The sequence below is a fragment of the Schistocerca nitens genome, chromosome 1, assembly GCF_023898315.1.
Source record: "Schistocerca nitens isolate TAMUIC-IGC-003100 chromosome 1, iqSchNite1.1, whole genome shotgun sequence".
NCBI classification, from domain to species: domain Eukaryota; kingdom Metazoa; phylum Arthropoda; class Insecta; order Orthoptera; family Acrididae; genus Schistocerca; species Schistocerca nitens.
This window is the reverse complement of record NC_064614.1, coordinates 991,262,927-991,280,468: the sequence shown is the minus strand read 5'-3', so window position 1 is coordinate 991,280,468 and position 17,542 is coordinate 991,262,927. Positions and strand designations below refer to the sequence as shown.

The 17,542-nt window shown below is 45.8% G+C and overlaps 1 non-coding gene across 1 annotated transcript; it reads right to left on the bottom strand.

The window, feature by feature from the left end:
• Positions 1 to 6,034: 6,034 nt before the first annotated feature.
• Trnas-cga (transfer RNA serine (anticodon CGA)) lies at positions 6,035 to 6,109 on the bottom strand. Its single transcript has one exon. It is a non-coding gene; the product is annotated as a tRNA-Ser (tRNA).
• Positions 6,110 to 17,542: the final 11,433 nt, after the last annotated feature.

Below are 17,542 nucleotides of genomic sequence, written 5' to 3'. Positions count from 1 at the left end.
TAGGGTTTCGCAGGGATCGAATGAAGGGTAGAGCCACGGGTCGTAACACATCTGAAATGTAACGTCCACTGTTCAAAGTGCCGTCAATGCGAACAAGAGAGGACCGAGACGTATAACCAATGGCACCCCATACCATCACACAGGGTGATACGCCAGTATGGCGATGACGAATACACGCTGTGCGTTCACCGCCATGTCGCCAAACACGGATGCGACCATCATGATGCTGTAAACAGAACCTGGATTCATCCGCAAAAATGACGTTTTGCCATTTGTGCACCCAGGTTTTTCGTTGAGTACACCATCGAAGGCGCTCCTGTCTGTGATGCAGCGTCAGAGGTAACCGCAGGCATGGTCTCCGAGCTGATAGTCCATGCTGCTGCAAACGTCGTCGAACTGTTCGTGCAGATGGTTGTTGTCTTGCAAACGTCCGCATCTGTTATCTCAGGGATCGAGACGTGGCAGCACGATCCGTTACAGCCATGCGGATAAGATGCCTGTCATCTCGACTGCTAGTGATACGAGGCCGTTGGGATCCAGCACGGCGTTCCGTATTACCCTGCTGAACCAGCCGATTCCATATTCTGCTAACAGTCGTTGAATCTCGACGACGCGAGCAGCAATGTCGTGATACGATAAACCGCAATCGCGATAGGCTACAATCCAACCTTTATCAAAGTCGGAAACGTGATCGCACGCATTTCTCCTCCTTACACGAGGCATCACAACAACGTTTCACCAGGCAACGCCGGTCAACTGCTGTTTGTGTATGTGAAATCGGTTGGAAACTTTCCTCATGTCAGCACGTTGTGGGTGTCGCCACCGGCGCCAACCTTGTGTGAATGCTCTGAAAAGCTAATCATTTGCATATCACAGCATCTTCTTCCTGTCGGTTAAATTTCACGTCTTTAGCACGTCATCTTCGTGGTGTAGCAATTTTAATGGCCAGTAGTATATTTCCTATTAGAGAATGGAAAGACATTCACCAGGAAGTTGGTAAATGATCCTACAGTGAAGAAATCTTTAGTGACACGCTTTGACCCTGTTGCCTCTAAGCTGACGAGAGTAAGCTTATCTTTACTAGTTTCTTGTTTTATAATAAATTTTCGTTACTATTAGATAATAATCAACAATTTTGAACCTAAATGGGATTGAATTGCTACCCCAGTGCGCGAAATCTGAATGTAAAATAACATCATGGCTTTGTTTTAAAAGTCGGGTTCTAACTCTAAGTTTTTGCATAGAAGTTAGCTGTGTTTGTGAACCATTTCATCTCCGTATAAGTAAAATTGGTTGATTTCAAAAGTAATGGCAGTGGGTAACGTCTTACGTTTGTATTACACTCTTTGTATACATACAAAGCAATTTGCTCGTGGCAGTATAAATAACTGACTGACAAAACATCTCTTAATACTTGTTAAGAAATAGAACTGTACAATTCTTGAAGCATTGTAGGAAGAAAGGAAACCGTTGCTTACTGGTAACAGCTGTTACTTGTAAGTGCGAGATTATATGTCTTAAGTTATCCAGCGGTACTAGTACCATTGAGTGAGATGGCAGTTAACTTTCTCTGCATTTTTTGGTGTTCAAATTACGGTACAAGAAGCAGTTTCTGACTGACTGTCGAGTGGAGAATAACTTTTGTTCTTCACATGTATGTAACATTTGTATTCACTTGCGGCCACATGTGTTTCTAAGGAGTGGATTACTATTAAGCATTTGAGAGGCCTTTCACTACATTTAGTGTCTATTTCACTTGCAGTGACATTATGCAAACTGATTTGGTTTCCTATACGCCTTGTGGAAGTCTTTCGTCTCCCTGGACATGCATTAATTAAAGTTAAGCAATGTGTTACCGTGGATTCGTAACAACTTATTATATTTAGCTTTTCTGTTCACGACCAGATGTAAGTGACAAGCTATGTCTAACTTACGTAACTCGTGACTGCTGTATCACAAACTTACTCATACTTCCACGTTTTCCTGTAACTGGCAGCAGTTTGCCACAACTGAAAAAAGAATTAACTAATTAGCTCGCTTATCGGTTAGTTCTCATAACTTGAATCTTATCATTTTCCTCAGCTACAACTGCTGATGCTTAACATTACGACTTATGGCACACGACACAACTAGAAACATAAAGGGCACAAGCAACCCTTGCTATTTTTTTGGTTTTAGCGGAACAGCATGCATCTCTGTTGCACTCAGTTTATTCCGGCTAATACATTTTGTAGATACAAACAAATAAGTAAGTCATTCTTATCTTTCTTATCCTGTTGAGACATTCTTATCACTATTTTCATCTCATTTAATTCCTGGACCTCAGGGCATAGGGATGCTTGTTTCTTAAGGAATAGCGAGGACGTGCTGGTAACACGCTACCTTTCTTCTTTTTCTGCTTTGTTGTGGTGATACCTTTACCCGTCTGAGCGACTTCAGGGGTAGAACCAGGCGGTGATGCTTGAGGAGGCACAGATAGGCCTTGATACTGCTTTAGCCGATCAAAGTTTACTGTTGTATCACGATAGGTAACTTAATTTCGCCATTCACCGGGGAGGGGATGCGCGATAGAGGGAAGGCATCTTAGTACCGATGAGTGAACCTTTTAGTTCGTCCCTTTTTTTACCACAGGATTTCGGAGGAATACTACATCATCAGGTTTATATTGAGGGAGTGTAGCGCCTTTGTTGCCGCGTTCTTGCTGCTTTTGTGTGGCTTTGAAATTGCTGTGTTTAACTTGGTCCCATATGTCTTTGAGACGGCGGGCTAGTCTATGTTGACATCAGAGGGCAATCCGCCAATCTCAAATGGTGAATTCATGGGTCTCCCATAGACTGCTTCGTATGGGGAGTGTCCTGTTACCTCCCAGACATGACTATTGTACGCTGAGGCGACAAATCCTATATATGTGTCCCAATCTAACTGAGTCTACCCTACATAATACGATAGCGTTCATAAAATAGTTTTGTGCACTTCCTCTAGGCACCCACTGACATTGAGCCTTGGTTGGTGAGTATTGCGCCAGGACCCTTCAAAAGGCAGTACCAAGTGATTGACAAAGGCGCAGGCAACAGTATCAGCTGTCATATCTGCAAGTGGTATCAAAATTATGTATCGTGAAATGTGATCAATAATAGAGAATATATATTTATTATTCTTGATGCTTTGTGGAAATGGGCCGCAGATATCTGGGGCCACAATTTGAAATGGTTTCGATATTTCTGGTAATGTTTATAAAGGAGCATTAGTCCTTGGTGGAGGCGCTCTCTGCCAACAAGGCACACAATTTTGTACATACTTTCTAACGTTGCCTTGTCGAACTCTCCACTAGTAATTTGAGGCTCATTGCCCATTATGGCAGGCCTGTAAACTGTCATGACACTGTGCTGTTATTCGTTGTTGTAGTTCTTTTGGCATTACTACTCTGTTACTGTGAAGCCGCGTACACACTGAGACTGAAACATGTTTTCAAAACATGTTTCCGGTAGCTTGATGTGGACACCATTTGGAAACATGTTTCGAAACATGTTTGGAAACACAGAAACATCTATCCGTAGCAGTGTCGGTACAGATCAAAAGAAACAATGTTTCAGGTTAGCTACCACTTGTCACCGCTGCACGCCGCTAGCGTATGTGTGTGTGTGTGTGTGTGTGTGTGTGTGTGTGTCGTCAACTGTTTAGTGGTGTTCTGTTTACTGTCGTTTTCGTTTTCGCTTTTTTTATGTAGAATAATGGAGTGGTCAAGGCAACAAATTGTCGATTTAATTGCAATGTACCAGGGGGAGGATTATTTATGGAACGTCCAGAGCAAGGAATACAAAAACACCGTTAAAAAACACGATGCACTTGCAAAAATTGCAGCAGCTTTTGGCACGGACAAGGGAAGTGTTGAGAAAAAAATATGACCGCTCGTTGTTGCGTACAGGGGCGAGAAAAGAAAAATTATTGCCAGCAGACCATCTGGTAGTGGTGCAGACACCGCATATGACTCGAACTGGTTCGGCTATCGGCTGCTGCAGTTCTTGAACGATGTACATGAGCCAAAGGAGACAACGGATACTGTGGAAAGTGAGGTACGAAAATTATGCTTGTTTGTCTTTATTTGTATTTTATAGTACACAGTCACATTCACCCACAGTTATTTTGCCACGGTACACTTCCTTGTGGGCTTAAAAAATAATTAGCACATTCGTCTCGAATTTGAAACTTCCTGGCAGATTAAAACTGTGTGCCCGACCGAGACTCGAACTCGGGACCTTTGCCTTTCGCGGGCAAGTGCTCTACCAACTGAGCTACCGAAGCACGACTCACGCCCGGTACTCACAGCTTTACTTCTGCCAGTACCTCGTCTCCTACCTTCCAAACTTTACAGAAGATCTCCTGCGAACCTTGCAGAACTAGCACTCCTGAAAGAAAGGATATTGCGGAGACATGGCTTAGCCACAGCCTGGGGGATGTTTCCAGAATGAGATTTTCACTCTGCAGCGGAGTGTGCGCTGATATGAAACTTCCTGGCAGATTAAAACTGTGTGCCCGACCGAGACTCGAACTCGGGACCTTTGCCTTTCGCGGGCAGGTGCTCTACCAACAGAGCTACCGAAGCACGACTCACGCCCGGTACTCACAGCTTTACTTCTGCCAGTACCTCGTCTCCTACCTTCCAAACTTTACAGAAGCTTTCCTGCGAACCTTGCAGAACTAGCACTCCTGAAATAAAGGATATTGTGGAGACATGGCTTAGCCACAGCCTGGGGGATGTTTCCAGAATGAGATCTTCACTCTGCAGCTGAGTGTGCGCTGATATGAAACTTCCTGGCAGATTAAAACTGTGTGCCCGACCGAGACTCGAACTCGGGACCTTTGCCTTTCGCGGGCAAGTGCTCTACCAACTGAGCTACCGAAGCACGACTCACGCCCGGTACTCACAGCTTTACTTCTGCCAGTACCTCGTCTCCTACCTTCCAAACTTTACAGAAGCTCTCCTGCAAACCTTGCAGAACTAGCACTCCTGAAAGAAAGGATATTGCGGAGACATGGCTTAGCCACAGCCTGGGGGATGTTTCCAGAATGAGATTTTCACTCTGCAGCGGAGTGTGCGCTGATATGAAACTTCCTGGCAGATTAAAACTGTGTGCCCGACCGAGACTCGAACTCGGGACCTTTGCCTTTCGCGGGCAAGTGCTCTACCAACTGAGCTACCGAAGCACGAATCACGCCCGGTACTCACAGCTTTACTTCTGCCAGTACCTCGTCTCCTACCTTCCAAACTTTACAGAAGCTCTCCTGCGAAACTTGCAGAACTAGCACTCCTGAAAGAAAGGATATTGCGGAGACATGGCTTAGCCACAGCCTGGGGGATGTTTCCAGAATGAGATTTTCACTCTGCAGCGGAGTGTGCGCTGATATGAAACTTCCTGGCAGATTGAAACTGTGTGCCCGACTGAGACTCGAACTCGGGACCTTTGCCTTTCGCGGGCAGGTGCTCTACCAACAAAGCTACCGAAGCACGACTCACGCCCGGTACTCACAGCTTTACTTCTGCCAGTACCTCGTCTCCTACCTTCCAAACTTTACAGAAGCTTTCCTGCGAACCTTGCAGAACTAGCACTCCTGAAAGAAAGGATATTGCGGAGACATGGCTTAGCCACAGCCTGGGGGATGTTTCCAGAATGAGATTTTCACTCTGCAGCGGAGTGTGCGCTGATATGAAACTTCCTGGCAGATTGAAACTGTGTGCCCGACTGAGACTCGAACTCGGGACCTTTGCCTTTCGCGGGCAGGTGCTCTACCAACAAAGCTACCGAAGCACGACTCACGCCCGGTACTCACAGCTTTACTTCTGCCAGTACCTCGTCTCCTACCTTCCAAACTTTACAGAAGCTTTCCTGCGAACCTTGCAGAACTAGCACTCCTGAAAGAAAGGATATTGTGGAGACATGGCTTAGCCACAGCCTGAGGGATGTTTCCAGAATAAGATCTTCACTCTGCAGCTGAGTGTGCGCTGATATGAAACTTCCTGGCAGATTAAAACTGTGTGCCCGACCGAGACTCGAACTCGGGACCTTTGCCTTTCGCGGGCAACTGCTCTACCAACTGAGCTACCGAAGCACGACTCACGCCCGGTACTCACAGCTTTACTTCTGCCAGTACCTTGTCTCCTACCTTCCAAACTTTACAGAAGCACTCCTGCAAACCTTGCAAAACTAGCACTCCTGAAAGAAAGGATATTGCGGAGACATGGCATAGCCACAGCCTGGGGGATAATTCCAGAATGAGATTTTCACTCTGCAGCGGAGTGTTCGCTGATATGAAACTTCCTAAAAAGATTAAAACTGTGTGCCCGACCGAGACTCGAACTCGGGACCTTTGCCTTTCGCGGGCAAGTGCTCTTCCAACTGAGCTACTGAAGCACGACTCACGCCCGGTACTCACATCTTTACTTCTGCCAGTACCTCGTCTCCTACCTTCCAAACTTTACAGAAGCTCTCCTGCGAACCTTGCAGAACTAGCACTCCTGAAAGATGGATATTGCGGAGACATGGCTTAGCCACAGCCTAGGGGATGTTTCCAGAATGGGATTTTCACTCTGCAGCGGAGTGTGCGCTGATATGAAACTTCCTGGCAGATTGAAACTGTGTGCCCGACTGAGACTCGAACTCGGGACCTTTGCCTTTCGCGGGCAAGTGCTCTACCAACAAAGCTACCGAAGCACGACTCACGCCCGTTACTCACAGCTTTACTTCTGCCAGTACCTCGTCTCCTACCTTCCAAACTTTACAGAAGCTCTCCTGCAAACCTTGCAGAACTAGCACTCCTGAAAGAAAGGATATTGTGGAGACATGGCTTCGCCACAGCCTGGGGGATGTTTCCAGAATGAGATTTTCACTCTGCAGCGGAGTGTGCGCTGATATGAAACTTCCTGGCAGATTAAAACTGTGTGCCCGACTGAGACTCGAACTCAGGAGCTTTGCCTTTCGCGGGCAGGTGCTCTACCAACTGAGCTACCGAAGCACGACTCACGCCCGGTACTCACATCTTTACTTCTGCCAGTACCTCGTCTAATACCTTCCAAACTTTACAGAAGCTCTCCTGCGAACCTTGCAGAACTAGCACTCCTGAAAGAAAGGATATTGCGGAGACATGGCATAGCCACAGCCTGGGGGATGTTTCCAGAATGAGATTTTCACTCTGCAGCGGAGTGTGCGCTGATATGAGACTTCCTGGCAGATTGAAACTGTGTGCCCGACCGAGACTCGAACTCGGGACCTTTGCCTTTCGCGGGCAAGTGCTCTACCAACTGAGCTACCGAAGCACGACTCACGCCCGGTACTCACAGCTTTACTTCTGCCAGTACCTCGTCTCCTAACTTCCAAACTTTACAGAAGCTCTCCTGCAAACCTTGCAGAACTAGCACTCCTGAAAGAAAGGATATTGCGGAGACATGGCTTAGCCACAGCCTGGGGGATGTTTCCAGAATGAGATTTTCACTCTGCAGCGGAGTGTGTAGTGATATGAAACTTCCTAAAAAGATTAAAACTGTGTGCCCGACCGAGACTCGAACTCGGGACCTTTGCCTTTCGCGGGCAGGTGCTCTACCAACAGAGCTACCGAAGCACGACTCACGCCCGGTACTCACAGCTTTACTTCTGCCAGTACCTCGTCTCCTACCTTCCAAACTTTACAGAAGCTTTCCTGCGAACCTTGCAGAACTAGCACTCCTGAAAGAAAGGATATTGTGGAGACATGGCTTAGCCACAGCCTGAGGGATGTTTCCAGAATAAGATCTTCACTCTGCAGCTGAGTGTGCGCTGATATGAAACTTCCTGGCAGATTAAAACTGTGTGCCCGACCGAGACTCGAACTCGGGACCTTTGCCTTTCGCGGGCAAGTGCTCTTCCAACTGAGCTACTGAAGCACGACTCACGCCCGGTACTCACATCTTTACTTCTGCCAGTACCTCGTCTCCTACCTTCCAAACTTTACAGAAGCTCTCCTGCGAACCTTGCAGAACTAGCACTCCTGAAAGATGGATATTGCGGAGACATGGCTTAGCCACAGCCTAGGGGATGTTTCCAGAATGAGATTTTCACTCTGCAGCGGAGTGTGCGCTGATATGAAACTTCCTGGCAGATTGAAACTGTGTGCCCGACTGAGACTCGAACTCGGGACCTTTGCCTTTCGCGGGCAAGTGCTCTACCAACAAAGCTACCGAAGCACGACTCACGCCCGTTACTCACAGCTTTACTTCTGCCAGTACCTCGTCTCCTACCTTCCAAACTTTACAGAAGCTCTCCTGCAAACCTTGCAGAACTAGCACTCCTGAAAGAAAGGATATTGTGGAGACATGGCTTCGCCACAGCCTGGGGGATGTTTCCAGAATGAGATTTTCACTCTGCAGCGGAGTGTGCGCTGATATGAAACTTCCTGGCAGATTAAAACTGTGTGCCCGACCGAGACTCGAACTCAGGAGCTTTGCCTTTCGCGGGCAGGTGCTCTACCAACTGAGCTACCGAAGCACGACTCACGCCCGGTACTCACATCTTTACTTCTGCCAGTACCTCGTATCCTAACTTCCAAACTTTACAGAAGCTCTCCTGCAAACCTTGCAGAACTAGCACTCCTGAAAGAAAGGATATTGCGGAGACATGGCTTAGCCACAGCCTGGGGGATAATTCCAGAATGAGATTTTCACTCTGCAGCGGAGTGTTCGCTGATATGAAACTTCCTAAAAAGATTAAAACTGTGTGCCCGACCGAGACTCGAACTCGGGACCTTTGCCTTTCGCGGGCAAGTGCTCTTCCAACTGAGCTACTGAAGCACGACTCACGCCCGGTACTCACATCTTTACTTCTGCCAGTACCTCGTCTCCTACCTTCCAAACTTTACAGAAGCTCTCCTGCGAACCTTGCAGAACTAGCACTCCTGAAAGATGGATATTGCGGAGACATGGCTTAGCCACAGCCTAGGGGATGTTTCCAGAATGAGATTTTCACTCTGCAGCGGAGTGTGCGCTGATATGAAACTTCCTGGCAGATTGAAACTGTGTGCCCGACTGAGACTCGAACTCGGGACCTTTGCCTTTCGCGGGCAAGTGCTCTACCAACAAAGCTACCGAAGCACGACTCACGCCCGTTACTCACAGCTTTACTTCTGCCAGTACCTCGTCTCCTACCTTCCAAACTTTACAGAAGCTCTCCTGCAAACCTTGCAGAACTAGCACTCCTGAAAGAAAGGATATTGTGGAGACATGGCTTCGCCACAGCCTGGGGGATGTTTCCAGAATGAGATTTTCACTCTGCAGCGGAGTGTGCGCTGATATGAAACTTCCTGGCAGATTAAAACTGTGTGCCCGACTGAGACTCGAACTCAGGAGCTTTGCCTTTCGCGGGCAGGTGCTCTACCAACTGAGCTACCGAAGCACGACTCACGCCCGGTACTCACATCTTTACTTCTGCCAGTACCTCGTCTAATACCTTCCAAACTTTACAGAAGCTCTCCTGCGAACCTTGCAGAACTAGCACTCCTGAAAGAAAGGATATTGCGGAGACATGGCTTAGCCACAGCCTGGGGGATGTTTCCAGAATGAGATTTTCACTCTGCAGCGGAGTGTGCGCTGATATGAAACTTCCTGGCAGATTGAAACTGTGTGCCCGACCGAGACTCGAACTCGGGACCTTTGCCTTTCGCGGGCAAGTGCTCTACCAACTGAGCTACCGAAGCACGACTCACGCCCGGTACTCACAGCTTTACTTCTGCCAGTACCTCGTCTCCTAACTTCCAAACTTTACAGAAGCTCTCCTGCAAACCTTGCAGAACTAGCACTCCTGAAAGAAAGGATATTGCGGAGACATGGCTTAGCCACAGCCTGGGGGATGTTTCCAGAATGAGATTTTCACTCTGCAGCGGAGTGTGTAGTGATATGAAACTTCCTAAAAAGATTAAAACTGTGTGCCCGACCGAGACTCGAACTCGGTACCTTTGCCTTTCGCGGGCAAGTGCTCTACCAACTGAGCTACCGAAGCACGACTCACGCCCGGTACTCACATCTTTACTTCTGCCAGTACCTTGTCTCCTACCTTCCAAACTTAACAGAAGCTCTCCTGCGAACCTTGCAGAACTAGCACTCCCGCGTCCGGCCATCCTGATTTAGGTTTTCCGTGATTTCCCTAAATCGCTCCAGGCAAATGCCGGGATGGTTCCTCTGAAAGGGCACGGCCGACTTCCTTCCCTAATCCGATGAGACCGATGACCTCGCTGTTTGGTCTCTTCCCCCAAAAACCAACCAACTAGCACTCCTGAAAGGAGGATATTGCGGAGACATGGCTTAGCCACAGCCTGGGGGATGTTTCCAGAATGAGATTTTCACTCTGCAGCGGAGTGTGCGCTGATATGAAACTTCCTGGCAGATTAAAACTGTGTGCCCGACCGAGACTCGAACTCGGGACCTTTGCCTTTCGCGGGCAAGTGGTCTACCAACTGGAAGGTAGGAGACGAGGTACTGGCAGAAGTAAAGCTGTGAGTACCGGGCGTGAGTCGTGCTTCGGTAGCTCAGTTGGTAGAGCATTTGCCCGCGAAAGGCAAAGGTCCCGAGTTCGAGTCTCGGTCGGGCACACAGTTTTAATCTGCCAGGAAGTTTCATATCAGCGTACACTCCGCTGCAGAGTGAAAATCTCATTCTGGAATCGTCCGAATTTGTTTATTCGTAGAAGCAGCTTTCCTTGGTATGTTCTGTGCTGAAATGAAAACTGATGCAGTGTCATCTCGTCTCCATGTTCCTGGAATCATTTCACCTGTTTGTAAATCGTAGGAATCGAAGCTTCCATGTGGGGTGTACTGGTTCCTTTCCGCAGCATTTCACCTTAAAAAATTGTGGAGACATACAGCTGTAAGTGTGACAGTTTTTGCCTTTTCCGGTTGTAGCAACATAGGTTTTCTAAACACACGAAAAACTGAAGCCATAATGCCGAATGTGTTTTCGACAACCATTCTGGCCCTTGAAAGTCTGTAATTAAAAACTCTCTCTTTTGATCCTTTAACATGTTTTCCCGGGTAGGGTTTCATAATGTTTTCCTGTAAGGGAAAAGCATCGTCTGGTACAAAAACATATGGTAGGGCCTTGGTGCCACCTGGTAAGCATTCAGCATGTAGCAAGTTAAGTTTCTTTTTGTTAATTAACTCATTTATGCTCGAGTTTTTGAACACACCACCATCTGATATTCTGCCTTGGCAGCCGATATCTGCGTACAAAAAATTGTAGCTGGCATCGACGACAGCAAGCAGCACAATGCTGAAGGAACCTTTATAATTATAATATTCACTTCCACTACCAACAGGGCACTGTAGCACGATATGTTTCCCGTCAATTGCTCCGACACAATGGGGGAACTGAAGAATCTGTGAGAATAAACATGCTGTTTCACTCCAGTCGTTTTCAGTCGCAGGTATCTGAAAGAAAGAAATTTGATTTTCAGGTTTTCGTACATTCGCCAGAGGGCACAAATGATGATGAAGTTGCAGCTGGACCTTCCAGCCCTCCACCACCAAAAATCAGAAGGATGATGGGCGAGAAAAAAGACATGTAGCAACCCTTCAAGATTGCGTCTCAATTGCTAACTAAAGTGCTGCAAAAACAAGAAGACAAGGACGATGAATGCAGTGCGTATGGGCAGTATGTGGCATCAGTTTTAAGGAAATTGCCCGAGTTAGAACGAGCAAAAACAATGGCTTTGCTTAATAATGTATTAATGAAACAACATGTAGTGTATTTAGAAAGTGAGCAGTCGAAAAGGGGTATGAATGTAGCAGGGCCATCATCATCATCATCATCATCATCATCATCATCAAGTAACAATTCCCCTGTTACATTTACAAGCTACGAAGACGGTGACAACGCAGTTGAAGAAGTTGTGTTTGACGAATTATGTAACGTAATTGAGAAATAATAACACTTCGAAAATGTGCTTATTTAACGATGTTTTTCATTTACTTACCATTACATAATCCTTCAGTACTTCCACCAGAGCTCCACATACTTCAGGTACTATTTTAGATATTGCTTGTTTCGAAATGCGAAATATATACGCAAGGCTCTGAAATGAATCTCCTGTTGCCAGGAAACGAAGAGTAACTGCAAGCCTTTGGTTGACTGAAATAGCTTTCCTGAAATTCGTGTCTTTTTTTTGAAACAAATGGTGATATCATATTTGCCAGATATTCAAAATCGGTAGGTGAGATCCGAGTGAAGTTGCGGAAGCCAGAGCCGTCTTCCATACTCAGCTCAAGTAGCAGGTTATTTCCGCCAGTTCTTGTATAGAATGTTTTTCTCCACCAACGACGAGGACGCCTTTCATTTTGTTTGTGTAAACCTTCTAGCATTAATAATGCAGCTCCACATATCATTATTGTTTCTTCGACACCAGACATAACGCAGCAGCAGACGATACGAACACAATAACACAAGGGGCACTGCAGACGGCGTGAACACACGAGAAATGTTTGCCGCCAGTGTGGACGGAAACAGAGACCAGAAACAAAGTCGGAAACATTTGCGAAACATCGCAGAAAACAATGTTTCCGGCAGAAACATGTTTCCAGTGGCAGTGTGTACGCGGCTTGATGTATCTTTTGCATTTCATGCTTTTATGTTTTCGTTTTCTTCAAAGGCAAAGAGAAAAGGTGAAGCAGAGGGTAGGACAGCGTAGATCCTGCGCTTACCGTCATGTATTTTTGATTTTCAAATGTTAAGAAACATAAGATGTTTTTCCTGTTCCTCAGTAAGACGAAGGAATCGCTTTCTGTTAATGAACGAAGGTAGACGCAAGTTATTTTAGAGGGAAATCGGCGGTAGCCGTTTTGGTTGTGAGAATAAGTAAAAAATCTGTATTTTTTATGTGCGTAGAAGGAAGAATATAGTATTACTTCACTGGTGAGAAATTGTTTGAGTCACCATCCCAAGTAGTACTGCAATATACAAAAACCCAAGAAGCCCACCTGTGTACTTCAGAGTCATTACAAAGATTCGATTACAAAAGTAACGACGAACACGGTCAAGATTTTGCAGGTGGATACGGCGATCGGACGTAGTATTATTAATTGGTAAGCATAAACCTACTAATATGAAAAGATTCTTTACCCGTTTTACAGGCATAGGTCAGCTTATTGTGCTTGTCCGACACACTAAAAAATTATTCTCATTATTTCCATATATCTAAACTATTATTATTGTTTTATATTATAGTTACCCAGCAGGGCCTTGCCATTAGTATACCGTCGTCAGCAGCAAAATCAGTGATGTATACCGATGGCATTCTACAGCTCTCTCTTGTGAGTCTTTTAATTCGTCTATAGAAACATCATCTGTCTGAGCAACTTTAACCTTTCTGCTTAGGTTGTTGGCATTGCTATGCAGGCGGCAAGGCTTATGCCAAAATGTGTAATCATATTCTGACAATTTTAATGCCCATCTAGTCAAGCGACTGCTGGGGTCTTTAAACTTAACATCCATACTAAAGCAGCGTGGTCTGTAACTACAATACACCGAAGTCCATACAAGTAACACTTAAAGTAATTTACCCCAAACATGAGAGCTAGCAACACCTTCCTGATAGTACTGTAATTTATTTGTGCTGAGTTCATTTCTCTGGAGGTATAACCAATTGATCTTTCCTCACCATTACATTCCTGACTAAAAGCAGCTCCGACAGTGTAATCTGATGCATCTGTCGAAATAATAAATGGTTTTCCAAAATCTGAATATATTAATAAAGGTGGAATAGTAAAATCTCTTTAATTTTCCTCATTACTGCTTCACACTCATCTGTCCATTCAAATACTACATCATTCTTTAGCAATTTTGTTAAAGGTTTTGCTATTGTAGCATAATGCTGCACAAAACGCCTAAACCTGGGAAAGATTGTAATTCTTTGACGTTTTTTGGGGTTGGAAAATTATCCACTGTTTCAGTTAGCCTAGGGTCTAGGTTAACTCCGTCTGAACTAATGATGTGCTCTAGGTATTGAACCTATTACTGTGAAAAAAAAGCATTTTTTAGTTTTAAACTCAAGTGTGCGCTTTACAATCTAGACAATACATTTCTTAAGCTTTCGGCATGCTATTCCATTGTTTTCGCAAAAAATTACGATGTCGTTAAGAAACACAAGACACATAGTAGGCTTTGGTTTGGTTTGGTTGTTTGGGGAAGGAGACCAGACAGCGTGGTCATCGGTCTCATCGGATTAGGGAAGGAAGGGGAAGGAAGTCGGCCGTGCCCTTTCAGAGGAACCATCCCGGCATTTGCCTGGAGCGATTTAGGGAAATCACGGAAAGCCTAAATCAGGATGGCCGTAGTAGGCTTTAAAACTCTCAATAACAAGTCGGCAAATCTTCGAAAAATGACAGGCGCATTTCTTAGTCCAAAAGGCATCCGTAAGAATTCATACAATCCAGATGGGACCACAAAAGCAAGTTTAGGTCTCTCTTTTGGTGCAATCGGAATCTGCTGATATCCAGAACGCATGTCCAAGAAGGTAAAGTATTTGCAATTTCCTAACCTGTTTAAGGTCTCGTCGATATGTGGCCGAGGGTAAGTGTCCTGTGTGGTAACCTTGTTTAATGCCCTCATATCGACACATAGACGATGGGTTTTCTCACCATTGATTGACTTTTTTGGCACGATTACAATTGGATTGGTCCAAGGACTTGCAGATGGTTGAATTATCTCTGCAACGAATTGCTATTGAATCATATCTTCAACAACAGATGATAATTGATGGAGTAGACGATACGGCTTCTGTGCTATTGGTGTCGCAACTCCTGGGGGAATTTCGTGTTGTATGAGGTCAGTTGTCTTTCCTCGAATAACCACGCATCGTCGTCATTTTCTTGGGCCTTTGTCCCACTTCAGCGCGGGCTCGGCCCTGTCACTATGGATTTGGCGATGTCAGTGTCAGAGGGTGGCTGGAAGTCCTTCTTGTCGCCACCCCGCACGCCGTGGGATGGAATTAGTGTACCCCAGCTGTCTGCATCTAGTGGAAGCAATGAAAAAGTGTGAACGTTTTCAAATGTCTGCGAGTTATGTAAGGGGACCAGTTCAGTATTCACCTAGTGGGATGTGGAAAACGGACTAAAAACCACATCCAGGTGGCACACTGGCCGTCGTCGTTAATCCGCTTGGCGGAGTCGACCTGGGGCCAGCGCGCCTACCAGAGTCCAGGATGCAGTGCATTAGCGCCCTCGGCTAACCTATCAGGTCTGAATAACCATGCATATTCCTCTAAAACTGGATACATAAGATTTTGCTCTGACTCCAGCAAATGTGCCAACTACTCTTTCAACTGATTTCTTAATGAAGGTGTTAATGTGCCAACCTTTCTCACCAGGAAGTTTCATATCAGCACACACACTGCTGCAGAGTGAAACTCATTCTGGAAACATCCCCCAGGCTGTGGCTAATCCATGTCTCCACAATATTATTTCTTTCGGGAGTGCTAGTTCTGCAAGGTTTGCAGGAGAGCTTCTGTAAAGATTGGAAGGTAGGAGACGAGGTACTGGCAGAAGTAAAGCTGTGAGGACGGGGCGCGAGTCATGCTTAGGTAGCTCAGTTGGTAGAGCACTTGCCCGTGAAAGGCAAAGGTCCCGAGTTCGAGTCTCGGTCTGCACACAATTTGAATCTGCCAGGAAGTTTCATATCTGCGCACACTCCGCTGCAGAGTGAAAATCTCATTCCGAAGACAGTGCCATAATCGAGATTGCAATTCCTTCAGAGTTCTCCCGTTTTTCTGTCTAAGGGTGGGCAACTGATCACGGTAACAGCTAACACCACGGTTGTTGGAGTAGTGCTCTGCGAACCCCTTTGCCAAGAATTCAAAAGCAGGTGTTTCCCACAATGCGTCTACTGATTCAACATTAAGTTCACGCATTGTCCGAAAGCTTCAGCTTGGCGTCATTTAACAAAAATGGTCTGGCCATGTGCATGTACATCCTACATCTCTGAGGTTTTGCAAAAATGTTGCTACATTTTCGTCTGCTTTTCCAGCAAAAGAAGGTACAGAAGTTACGGTTGGAAGCATACTGACTATATCTGGTACTAATTTTTTTGTTTCAACTTAAGGGGCTCTTGAATTGCCTTCAGTTGACGCATTTTCGGCAGGTCTGGCTTCATGGTCACGAGTTATCGCGTTAAGCCACTCCTGTAGCTCTGTTTTTTCAAGTGACAGGGTGCTTATCTGCTGTTGCAGTAAAGTAATGCGATCAGGCTCGTTCTGGGCCGCAGTTGCAGCATATGGAGCCAATTCAGTTGGTTGGCGAGGATGTAAATCAGGCATGGTTACAAAACTGGGACTGAGACCGAGCAGATGTACACAAAAAAGGTCTCGCTGTATTCTAAGCAATGGAAAGATGCCTCGGCAGAAGTCTGCCAGAATTATTAACCAGCAGAACACCTTGCAGTAACACATCACATGGCGGCAGAGGCGGTGGGGCATGGAGGAGGTGTACAATGTGGCACGGCCTGCAGCGACTCTTCTATTGCCACAGGCTCGCCCCAGTTTGGGACACGACATAGTGGTGCGTGGCCATGTAGTTTGTTCACATGTTTGATTGCACCGTCATCGTCTAACATGTTGTGTACTCCCAAAGGCATGTCTACTGCAAACAGCTAAGCGGCCCACAATGGTAAACCACTGGGCGTTGCTATAGTTGCCAGCACAATGGATCAGCAAGAAAATATTGATTCGGATCAAACGGTGGGAATGATCCCACTTTCAGACACCAGCATGTACATGTCAGGATGGTATCAGGTGGAAATGCGGAGTGTTTTTCCCACATGTAAAATGACCTATGCCAGAGTAGTAGAGCAAAGCAGGGCCAGTCCATTTTCATAGTGCGGATTGCCTACATCAGGGGCAAGTATGCACTCAGGGGCAAACCTATTGCTCTCCTTTGATTGAGGGGTACTTAACCAACTGTTCTCCTTTGATTGACAGGTACTTAACCTATTGTTCTGCTAAAAGGATCGTTCCTTTTGATTGACAGGCACTTAACCTATTATCCCCCTACCCCATCCCAATTCCCTCCGCCCTCAGGAAACCTCCAAACCCATCCCTCCCCCTTGTTGCTACAGGTAAACTTTCAGGTCTGAGTTATTGGAGTAGCCCCTCTCACTCTTATCAGTTTGATTGGCTACTTAATTAAATTGATCAATTAATTATCCTCTCCCCCTGTGGTAAACCCCCCCACCCCTCTCAACCACCCTCCCAGAAATTGGCGGGAAAAAGACTCAGTTGCTCAGTCATTTGGAGGGAAATAGATTGCTGTGTATAGAATATTGTTTAAACAATTTAGAAAATCTGTGGAATATTGTTTATTTCAACAATTTAGGGGATTCAAGGTAGTGTATGGACTATATGGATATGGGTGGCTCTTTGGTGGAGAGGAAATTCAAGGGTATATTGTTTATTTATAAAAAATTCAGTTTGTGGGGGTTGGATTTCTCTTGCTCATCATTCTCTGCTGTTTGGAAACATGTAGGTCTTGTAAGAAGTAA